Below are 12,608 nucleotides of genomic sequence, written 5' to 3' on the forward strand. Positions count from 1 at the left end.
TAAACACCTGAGAGAGTGTAATATAACAGAGTTGGTAGACATGTCCCCTGCCCACAATGGGGTTACAGCCTAGAGGGGGAATCATAGTCTAGTGGCAAGAGCACAGACTTGAGAATCAGAGGTCATGGGTTCTAATCCCGGCTCTGCCACTTGTCTGCTGTGTGACCTTGGGCAAGCCACTGATGCTCCAAAATTAACATAATTACTAATTCTGTTATGTTTGGTTGATTTTTATTTAATATTGGTTTTGGGGCTCTCAGGTGAAGAAGGCTCATCAGTTAAGGTCTCCCGAAGAATGGTGTTTGGTCAAGATAAGGAACTTTAGGGACATTTTTTCTAGGTTGCTACCCATTTAGAGTGAGTAAGGTACTCGCCCTCTGGACTGTAGCTCATTGTGGGTAGGGAAACTGTCTGTTTATTGTTATATTATACACTTCCAAGTGCTTAGTATGATGCGCTGCACACAGTAAGTGCTTAATAATAATGGCATTTATTAAGCACTTACTATGTGCAAAGCACTGTTCTAAGTGCTGGGGAGATTACAAAGTGATCCGGTTGTCCCACGGGGGCTCACAGTCTTAATCCCCATTTTACAGGTGAGGGAACTGAGGCCCAGAGAAGTTAAGTGACTTGACCAAAGTCAAACAGCTGACAATTGGCAGAGCCAGGATTTGAACCCATGACCTCTGACTCCAAAGCCAGCGCTGTTTCCACTGAGCCATGCTGCTTCTCATAAATATTCTTAAAATACAACTGCTCAGACCTCTACGTAGCTGAATAACCAATCACTTTATGATTAGGTTCCTCACTGTAATGTGCTAGAGTTCTTTTCCAGTAGTGGGAATGGGCTGCTTTGAGTCATCCACACTCTCTTGCCCATTCCTCCTAATAATAACAATTGTGGTTTTTACTATTATTTTCATTTTTTCCTGAATGACCAGCAGCACACATTTGAAGAAGCTGGATGAGATCATGGCAACTGTCTATACCCGTGGAACAGAATGCCTCTGGTATGGTAGCTTCTTTCCTCCTTCTTTCTCTCTCATCATTTCTTCTTCTCCATTGTTTTCTTGAACTTTAGAAAAGAATTAAGGCTTCTCTTTTTTAAAAGAAATTCAGAAAAAAAAACAAGCCAGTGGTCCAATCTTCAGTGAATGGTCACCCAATTTTGATCTTGCCAAGAACTTCCTGCAAACGTGAATTGTGCCTAGTATTATATAAAGATAGAGTCCTTTTAACCAAAAATTGGCTCAAGATGGTTTCCTGGACATAGTGATTATTTAAAGAGTAGACAATTTTCCTTTGCCTTTTGAAATTTCAAGTGCCAGCAGCCTACCATTATAAAATCACAAGTGTCATCTCGAGGTAGCTTTGTCCAATGCTGCCTGTCTAGAGATGTCAAAGTAAACTGGTTTCTCACTATTAGCTGGAAGAATCTAAGTGTTACTCAATGAATGGAAGTGCATAATTCAAAGGCTTCGACTCACGGAGCACAATACAGGCATTAATCAGACATGATTCCTCATACAATAATTAGATATTTAACTACCCATTGCTTGTAAATTACCCCTCAGCATGTTACCCTTTTACCTAATTTCAGATATCATAAAGCATGCACAAAATATCTACTCCATCCATAGGGTTGAATATTGTACCGTAAGAGAGCTATTTAAGTTGTTACATGTAAATCAGTTATCACGTCCTTAAAAAGACATTTCCAATATCATTAGAGATATGAAAAATATTTTCCACTCGGCCTACAAAATTTGAATGAATCCTGCCCACACAGATTAAGACATCCTTCTGTAATAATAATGATGATGATGATAATAATAATAGTGATGTTTGTTAAGCTTGTACTACATATCAAGCACTGTGGAGGCTACTAAATATTAAGTTCATCCACGATTCTTGTCCTACATAGAGATCACAGCCTAAGGGAGTGGGAGAACAGGTGTTGCCTCTACCTACTGTATATGAGGAAACTGAGGCCCAGAGAAATTCTTTGCGTAATTATCCTGGGATGCTGAGTCAGGGAGCTCATGGTTTTTGAGAGAGCTCTCATAGGAACTGCAGTACATTGTGGGCAGCGGATGTGTCTGTTTATTGTTATATTGTACTCTCCCAAGCGCTAAGTACAGTGTTCTGCACAGAGTTAGCACTAAATTTATATGATTGAATTTGTTGACCAGGGTCGGTCTTATCAGCAACATCAACAAACTTTATTGTTTTCTTCCAAGTGCTTGTTATAATGGCCTGAATAAATACTACTGATCAACTTTCAGCAGCTCTGGATCAATTCATCTAGGGAGATGAAGAAATGGCGATGTGGGAAAAAACAGTGTTTGGAAGCACTCAGCAATTCCTAAATGCGGGTAGCTGGTTTTTGATGCTCAAAACCTTTCTACCCTAGTGGAAAAGTTTCTGCAAGGCAAACACATGTTTTACTGATTTCAGAAAACAACTTTCTACTGCCCTCACAAGCAGAGAAATTTGTTTCGCCTCACTCTTATGGCAAAGAGTTCTCAAACCAGAGCGATCAAACTGAGAATCTAATAAAGATGCCAACAAAGACATTAGAAAGAGAGGTTAAATCAAAAGTGTATTACTCCTGCTGGGCTGTCCAGATCCATTGTCCTTGGCCTTGGCAGGATTACCAACCCTCAAATAGGGGCCTGCAGAGCAAGCAGCTAAACAGAGTGATAATTCTGCCGCTTATAAGGAAACTCTCATTGTCCAATCTTCATGTTCTCAACTGGACAAAATTAGAGGTGGGGGGCGGTGGAGGGGTTGCCACAATGATCCCTGGCAGATAGGAATCATATTTCCTGAAAATATAGCTGCAGAGATAAGCCCAGGACACAGAGTATGTTGGTGTTTACTCTCTGGACTTGGAAAAGTGTTTTCCTGGAGTCATCCCAGGGAGCGAAAGGGAGAAGCAGCAATGGAAAGGATTGAGTCAGGAGATTTGGGTTCTAATCCTGACTCTGCCACTTGCCTGTAGCACAAACTTTGGTCAGTGCATTTGCTCCTTCTCTTCTGACCATCCCCTCTGAGCTGTTTTGCTTCTAGGCATTCTTGATTGCCTCCTAAATATCTTGTTTAAGTGAACAAGAGTAAGTCCGGTAACAAGAGTCCCTAGGAATGGTAGAGTACCAAGGGATGGAATGGAATGAGCCTTTAGGCCTGGACTCCATTTTATCTGGCCAAGCCACCATTTACTCAGAGCAGACAGGTCATGTATCGTCCCTCCTTTGTTTGTCCTGTCCAGATGTCTGCCTTTCTGGGAAGCTTGGTAGGCCAAGTTCTTGATACCAGATGGAACTGTTCCTTCCTTAGCAAGGGCCAGGTTACTGGCCGGCTTGTCAGTGGCATTTGCCCACTTGACTTTGATAATGAGGAGAACCGGGCAGGGCAGAGCAATTATCCAGAGTAGAAATTTACTGCTGCTTGTCTAAGAATATTTATCTTATATCATGGTCTTTGATCACGTATGAAGCTTGGATGATGAACTGCTTAACAGGAAGCTCTGTATTGTCCAGAGTTAAGTTGGGTTTGACTAGTAGAGGAATCTCTGCCTGTCAACTACTGCTTCTTACTAGCATTTATAGAAATAAACTTGCCCTTGACATAAGTCTTGGAATATAATGCAGAGTTTGCAGAGTTTTCTTCAACATCAGTCACTTAACTTTTTCCAAGTGCAGTATTTTGTGCATAGTAAGCACAATAAATATCTTCAACTGATTGAGTTTCTGTGACTCACTTTTCTCTTCTGTAAAATGAGGATAAAATATTTGTTCTCTGTCCCCCTCTAGACTGTGAGTCCCATGTCAATCAATCCATCATTCAGTGCTATTGAATGAGCATTTACTTTATCCTAAGTGCTTGGGAGAGTTTAACATCACCCAGTCAGTGGACAATTTCCCAGCCCACAACAAGCTTACAGTCTAGAGACTGGCAATCCAGATGGGATGCAGACTGAATCTGATTGTATTGTATCTAGTTCAGCACTTGGCTCGTGATCTTTAATAAATATCACAATTATTACTGTTATTAGAATTGACTGATAATAGGTTAAACTTTGTCATCAAAGAGGGACTTGAGGAATTAAAAAGGTGAATTCAATGTCCCAAAGCAGTGAGTGGATGAATTCCCCTATAGGAAACACAGCCCTTTATAGACGGTTACAGTCTCCCACGAACCTCCTCATAATTTTCTTTTCTTGAGAAAACACATTTTTTTAGTGTATTTTTTGTATTTCCGTTGAGGATTATAATTCTGATCAAAGAAAGTGAATCATCAGGTTCTTAGGCACTGGATGGTATAAGAGGTCTGTGTTTTTCAGAGTCCGTGAAAGCACCCCATTGTTTCTTACACTGGATTATCTTTGCTGGAAGTCCAGCGGGCTCAGGGCGATTAATAAATTTTGTTCCTCCAGTCAAAGTGAGGCCCCACTGATACCATCTGGATATCTGCTGGAATCACATTGAGTCCTGCGGATGGAAGCCAGAGTTTGAGTTGGTGATTAGCTTCCTATACATGAATCTTTAAAAAACAGTGATTAATCAGTGGGAGAGGGTGAACAGTTAACTTTCTTTCCAGTGTGTTTCTGGGTTAGGAACTCTGATAATAAAGATAGAAGATCTGGACTATAAATGTCATAAGAACAAATCGAAATGAAAATATGTCTTTTAAACTTTTCTCTTTCATCTAATGAACAGCCATCCTCACCATCTTCTCCCTGGTTCTGCGTAGACCAGATCCCTGTATAATTTCATCAATTTAAATCTGCAGGCCTCGGGTCATTTATGAAATCACTTGGTCTTTTGTTTCCAAGGAAATGGACTACTCGCGAGATGAATTATGGCCGCCCACTTTCTTAGCTACTAATACTTATCTGCAGATTAATCCATATGATTCACAAGTATTTCTGTTCCTGACTGACTCAGAAATGGGCTTTAAACTACCTATTGAGAGAGGTGTTTCCTGCAGTCCTAAAATTAAACTTTTAGTCTTTGAATATAAACTGACGGTATAGACTTCATTCGCTATTCAAAATTCATTAATGTACTGGGCTTACTTTGTAAAATGGAAAGTTGTCCATTTACTAATGGGCAAGCAAAATGATTACTGGGAAAAAAACTAGTATATGGGGTGAAACTTGGTTAAATTTTATCATCATTTCATTATAACAAATGCCATAGAGAAATGCACGTCCATCATTCGCTAAAATTCCTGGTAACACTATGTGGAGTAAAAAACCAGAAAAGCATTTAACCAGAGTTGAACTATACACCCTACCCACTGTTTAGACACCGAGATAAAGGAGACCTCTAAAGACAAGATTGCTGAGAGAGGAAAATGAATAAATCTATGCTTGCCAGGATTTGGAACCAAATAGTGAAGAGTGGTCTGATTGTTTTAGGTCTAGTGGATAGAGCAGGGGCCCAGGAGTCAGAAGGACCTGAGTTCAGAACCCTCCCTCCGCCACTTGTCTGCTGTGTGACCTTGGGGAAGTCACTTAGCTCAGTGGAAAAAGCACGGGCTTTGGAGTCCGGGGTCATGGGTTCGAATCCCAGCTCTGCCACATGTCTGCTGTGTGACCCTGGGCAAGTCACTCAACTTCTCTGAGCCTCAGTTACCTCATCTGTAAAATGGGGATTAAGACTGGGAGCCCCAGGTGGGACAACCCGATCACCTTGTATCCCGCCCAGTGCTTAGAACAGTGCTTTCCACATAGTAAGCGCTTAACAAACACCCTCATTATTATTATTATTATTACTTAACTTTTCTGTGCCTCATTTACCTCATCTGTGAAATGGGGATTAAGACCGTGAGCCCCATGTGGAACTGGGAATGCGTCCATACTAATTAACTTGTATCTACCTGAGTGATTAAGTAGAGCGCACGGCACATAGTAAATTCTTATTAAGTCTTGTCTTATGCCAACAAGTCGTTTCCGACCCATAGCGACACCACAGACACATCTCTCCCAGAACGGCCCACTCTCCATCTGTAATTGTTCTGGTAGTGGATCCACAGAGTTTTCTTGGTAAAAATCTGGAAGTGGTTTACCATTTTCTTTTTCTTCACAGTAAACTTGAGTCTCCACCCTCGACTCTCTCCCACACTGCTGCTGTCCAGCACAGGGGAGTTTTTCCTTGTAGCAGATTACCTTCCACTCGCTAGGAATGGAATGGGTAGGCCTCTGCTTCACTCTCCCTCCCATAGTCGAGATTGGGAGAGTCCTGGAAACCCTCCAGGTATGACCCTGAGAGGGGGCTTATTAAGTACCACAACCTATAAAAATTCAGGAAGGAAATAATTAAGAGTATATGGTGGAGCTGGCTGGGGTGTATGTACAACTCAGCGTGCTGGGAATCAATCAGGGAGGACTTGCTGAAGGAGGAGGGATTTTAGGAGCACATTCAGTTTGGGGAGAGCGGAGATCTGTGAGATTTGAGGAGGGCTGGAGCTCCAGGCAGGGAGAATAGCACGTGCGATGGGATAAAGAAGCAGTGTGGTTCAGTGGAAAGAGCATGGGCTTTGGAGTCAGGGGTCATGGGTTCGAATCCAGGCTCTGCCAATTGTCAGCTGTGTGATTTTGGGCAAGTCTCAACTTCTCTGTTCCTCAGTTCCCTCATCTGTAAAGTGAGGATTAAGACTGTGAGCCCCCTGTCTCCTTGTAGCCTCCCCAGTGCTCAGAACAGTGCTTTGCACATAGTAAGCACTTAATAAATGCCATTATTATTATTATTATAAAGCTTACTTTGTATCTACCCCAGCGCTTAGAACAGTGCTTGGCATGTAGTCAGCAGTTAACAAATACTGTAATTATTAATTAGTATTATTATTATAAAAGTGAAAGCGGCTGAGAGTGAGGTTCAATTAGAAAGCAGGCTGAGAGCAAAGAGAGCTAGGGAATAACCAGTGAAGACAGAAGGTGTCAGATGGAGCGAGTCTGTCTGCCTCTCAAGACTGTAAGCTCCTTGTGGGTGGGGATGTGTTTAGGCACTCTGTTGTATTATATTCTCCCAAGCACTCAGTACAGTGCTCTGCACACAGTAAGCACTCAATAAATATCATGCATTGACTGACTGAGAACTTCCAAGCTGGGCATGAGGAAATTTTACTTGATTAAGAGGGTCATGGGAAGTCAGTTCTGCACTCAGCAGACACCAATTTACACTACTACTCTTAGAATCAATAAATTAATCAATCAATGGTATTATTGAGTGCTTATTGTGTGCAGGACCCTCTACTAAAGTGCTTGGGAGAGTGCAATAAAACACAGGTTTGTAGGTATGTTCTCTGCCCACAAGCTTAGAATCTAGATGCAGTGACACATTAATAACAATAATAATGACAATAATAACAACAATATAATAATAATAATAATTGCAGTATTTGGCAAGCACTTACTATGTATCAAGAACTGCACTGAATGCTGGGGTGGACACAAGATAATCAGGTCCCACATGGAGCTCACAGTCCATAATGCTTGAGAAGCAGCGTGGTTCAGTGGAAAGAACACAGGCTTTGGAGTCAGAGGTCATGGGTTCAAATCCCAGCTCCGCCAATTGTCAGCTGTGTGACTTTGGGCAAGTCACTTAACTTCTCTGTGCCTCAGTTACCTCATCTGTAAAATGGGGATTAAAACTGTGAGCCCCCCATGGAACAACCTGATCACCTTGTAACCGCCCCATTGCTTAGAACATCATCAATCGTATTTATTGAGCACTTACTGTGTGCAGAGCACTGTACTAAGCACTTGTGTTACAAGCTTTGCAGTGCTTTGCACATAGTAAGTGCCTAATACCATCATTATAACTATTATTATTATTAATTAGGAGAGAGAGCAGGTATTGACTCTCTATTTTTCAGAGGAGGGAATGGAGGCACAGAGAAGTTAAGTGACTTGCCCACAGTTCTGAAGCAGACAAGTGGCAGAGCTCGGATGAGAATCCAGGTCCTCTGACTCCCAGGCTACAGATATGTAATATAAATAAATCATTTATGGACTGTGAGCCCAGTTTTGGGTAGGAACCGTCTCTGTATGTTGCCAACTTGTACTTCCCAAGTGTTTAGTACAGTGCTCTGCACACAGTAAGCGCTCAATAAATACGATTGAATGATTGAATTTATAGATATGTACAGAAGTGCTGTGGGGCTGAAAATGAAGCAAATACCAAATGCCCAAAGGTCACAAGTTTAAGTCATACATGATGCAAAAGGAAGAGGAAGCTGTGGAAAAGAAGGCTTAAATGGGGAAGACCACTTGGAATAGCCCTTCATACTAGTGCTACTACTACTACTAATAATAATAATGGCCTTTGTTAAGCGCTTACTATGTGCCAAGCACTGTTCTAAGCACTGGGGAGATACAAGGTAATCAGGTTGTCCCACATGAGGCTCACAGTCTTAATCCCCATTTTACAGGTGAGGTAACTGAGGCCCAGAGAAGTTAAGTAACTTGCCCGAGGTCACACAGCTAAGTGGTATAGGCGGGATTAGAACCCACAACCTCTGACTCCTAAGCCCGAGTTTTTTCCACTGAGCCACGCTGCTTCTCTATTACTACTACTGATGCTATTACTGCTACTACTGCCACTGCTTTGGCTATTACTACTCAAAACAAAGGTCTACCTACTCAAAATCCTTCAAGAGCAATCACTCTTGTAAATCCAAATCCGCTCCTCTACCAAAACTTTCCTATTACAGAATAGTGACGTCACCATCTTTGTTTTCTCTCAAAACCAATGAAATTATTTAAAAAGGTGTATTAGAGTCAATTTAAGATACCAAGCATCTCCTCTGGATTGTGTTGGCTACATTTTTAAATAAACAGTGCCAGAGCGAAGTCAAGAGGTGTCTCCCTTGACTCAGTTATCAAGATAATCCATCTGCTAATCTGTCACCAACCGAAAGACTTTCAAACTGCTCAGGGTTCAAGGTTTTGGGAGGGTCTATGGCTGAATTTTATAATGTCCAGTATATGTTCCTATCAAACTTTGTAATAGTTTCTGGCTGCCAGACTGTAACTTCCTTGAGGGCAGGGATCATGTCTACTAAATGTACTTGGTTCTGTGAAGCCAGTCTGTACTTATGTACAATGATTTTCATTTTTGGTGAAATACCCCAACACCATTTTCAAGCTAGCAGCATGGTTTAGAGGGAGTCGCAGGACCTGAGTTCTAATCCCACATCTCCCATGTGCCTGCTGTGTGACCTTGGGTAAATTATTTAACTTCTCTGTGCCTCCATTTCCTCATCTGCAAAAATGCTGAGTCAACACTTGTTCTCCCTCCTCCTGAGACTGTAAGCCCCACGTGGATCCTGATTCTCTTCTATTCTCCAGCATTCATTACAGTGCTTTGCACATAGTGAGCACTTAATAAATACCACAATTATTATTGATGCAACTTATCAAAGCAACAATGCCCTGTCTTATGTATGTTAAATTTTGGTTTTGGCCCCAGTTGTGAACAAGGGGTGAAACGAGGGGAGGAGGTAGAGTGGATCAGGGTCCTGCCTGGCTGTTTTATGGAGGTATATAGGGAAGTGATAGAAATCAATATTTTCTGCTTTCCCTCCTTCATGTTTACATTTTATTACCTGGTCATCTCCACTCCCTCCCCCTCCCCAAATCTCTTTCTACCCTGGTCTCAGCAAAGAACAAAGTGGCAAGTTTTTGGATGGAAGCAGAAGAAAAATAATGTTTATGGGCTTTCTCTGTTACTCAACAGGCAGATTTGCCCACCTTTCAGAGTCTAGCTGGGGAAGGGATGGGAGGGGAAAATTGTAAGTCAAGGCTATAATCGGAAGAATCCTAACAAAAGTTATTGTTTTAGAGTTGGAGCTTCCCAAGCCATTGGATAGCAACTCACACACCATGCATATACCCTTCTATTGTACTCTTCTAAGCACTTAGTACAGTCCTCTGCTTGCAATAATCATTCATTCATTCAATCGTATTTATTGAGCTCTTACTATGTGCAGAGCACTGCACTAAGCAGTTGGGAAAGTACAATACAGCAATGAAGATTGGCAATCCTTGCCCACAGTGCGTTCACAGTCTAGAGGTGGGGAGACAGACATCTACAAATAAACAAAATCATTTAAATACCAAGGATTGGCTTTTTCATGAGCATGATTTTCGGGAATAGAATATCTTGAAGGCTCTCCGCCTTCACGTGTACACAAAACATCCAAACTTTTGTAGATGCAATTTCATGGCAAAAATGAAACTGAAAAATCACTGTGAGTGTGTTTTGTTCTAGATGAAACATAACGAAGCTCATGAAAACAAACCTTTGCCTAATGATTCTTGAAAGTGCCACCTATTAAGAGCTGTAGGTAATTAACATTCTGGCACTCTCTTTTTTCATGTTTTTATAGCAGAAATTATCTCTTTACTTACCATTTTAATTGTCAGTTATCTGAGAGCTTCACCTCATGAAGAATGTTAAAATGCTGTGGCAGCTGTGACAATGACATAGGTTTTTTTTTTTTTGTCACACGGTGCAGGAAAAATGTTTCACTAATCGTGAAAGGAAAATAAAAACTTGTCCATTTTCCCATAAGACAGCTGGTAAAAAAGGGATATTTCAAAACATCATTCTATTTTTCTACCTCCCTGGCAATGATATCATTCATTCATTCACCCCCACTTTACAGATAAAGAAACTGAGGCACAGATAAGTTAATTGACTTGCCCAAGGTCACACAGCAGCCAAGGGGTGAGTGGGGACTCAAACTCTCAGACTCACACTCTTTCCACTCGTCCACATTGCTTACAAACATGTTCAAAGTATTATTTTGTTTGTTTACCTCAGAGCTTCTTAGAAACATTAACAAAAAGTGATCATATCCTATCTAAAGTCTGTCAGATTTTATGGGCCAAATTCTTCAGATAAAGGTGGTTAGGCTCAAAAGATTCCAAGATTAGGGCCAAAGAACTCACACAGGAAAAACACAAAAAATAATAGAAGCGTGATTATAAAATCTGCTAATTAACACTACTAAGCACCCAAAACAATGAAAGTGATCAAAATCTAGTTTTCAGTTTAAATGATTTCAAATTAAGAAAAAAAATTGTGCTTAACATCAGTTCCGTGGCAATAAAGCAGTCTCATATAGAATAAATAAAAGCCAGGCTTTGGAATGCCGTTATTTAACTCATCCTTTCATCGCCATGATCCATTTCAACTCATCATCGCCATGATCCATTTTAAGTAAAAAGAAAAAAAAAATGCATTAACCCTTTATATTTGAAACCAGGTAAGTTCAGAGGTTTACAGGAACCAATCTAGTTAATGAAAGACAAACAGTTTGGAGCCGCTGATTTATTTTTGTCACGAGTCATATTAGACCGATTCAACGTTCAATAGATTATATTCTCATTATGCAAAAATATATGAACAAATTGCAGAGAGAGCTGTTTGAAATCTGCAGATATGGTAACTTGTCATTTCTAGGTTATAAATTGTCTTGGTCCAAATATCACCAAGCAAAGCTTCATTATTTTTTTCCTCTACATTTCCTTCAGTCAAAATTTCCACTCAAGTATTTCTGCTCTTAGCACTGTTATTGCTTTATACTGATGCTTGTGTTTGAAATTAATCTGTGTTCATTTGTTGAATAGTGTTGTTATAAGAGTACCTGGGTTTCCCCTCATGCTTCTAATAGCTATTACCCAGGAAATTTTCAGAAAGCCCGTGATTAATTACCCTTTGCCTCATGTGAATCCTAAAACCACTTAAATTCAGACACTTCCGTGATTCATTATTTTTGCAATGTGGATCCAAGATGGCAATTATTTTTGGATTTGTGGAAATTTGACTAATCAATCATTGGATAGAGAAAGTTTGCCGTGGTAAAGCAACTTTCAAAAGCCAGTTCTTAATCTGAATGAAAATGGGATATTTGAATGAATTACACAGTAATTTCCTCTTCTTTATTCCACCCTAATTATTCATTCCCATATATTGAGCACCGATCATATGCAGGACACAACTTCTCTGTGCCTCAGTTACCTCATCTATAAAATGGGGATTAATACTGTGAGCCCCACGTGGGACAGCCTGATCACCTTGTATCTACCCCAGCACTTAGAACAGTGTACCTATGGCACCTAGGAGAAGTAGTGTGGCTCAGTGGAAAAGAGCCCGGGCTTTGGAGTCAGAGGTCGTAGGTTCAAATCCTGGCTCCGCCACTTGTCAGCTGTGTGACTTTGGGCAAGTCACTTCACTTCTCTGTGCCTCAGTTATCTCATCTACAAAATGGGGATGAAGACTGTGAGCCCCACATGGGACAACCTGATCACCTTGTAACCTCCCCAGCGCTTAGAACAGTGCTTTGCACATAGTAAGCGCTTAATACATGTTGCCAACTTGTACTTCCCAAGTGCTTAATACAGTGCTCTGCACACAGTAAGTGCTCAATAAACACGATTGATTGATTGATTGATTGATACATGCCATTATTATTATTAGTAGTAGTAAGCCTTAACAAATACCATAATAATAATTATTATTACGGAATAAGAGGGAGAATGGGCATTTAATCCTCATTTTACCAGGCAACTGAGGAATAATGAAGTTAGATGA

This window comes from Tachyglossus aculeatus, chromosome 16 (genome assembly GCF_015852505.1).
Source record: "Tachyglossus aculeatus isolate mTacAcu1 chromosome 16, mTacAcu1.pri, whole genome shotgun sequence".
NCBI lineage: Eukaryota > Metazoa > Chordata > Mammalia > Monotremata > Tachyglossidae > Tachyglossus > Tachyglossus aculeatus.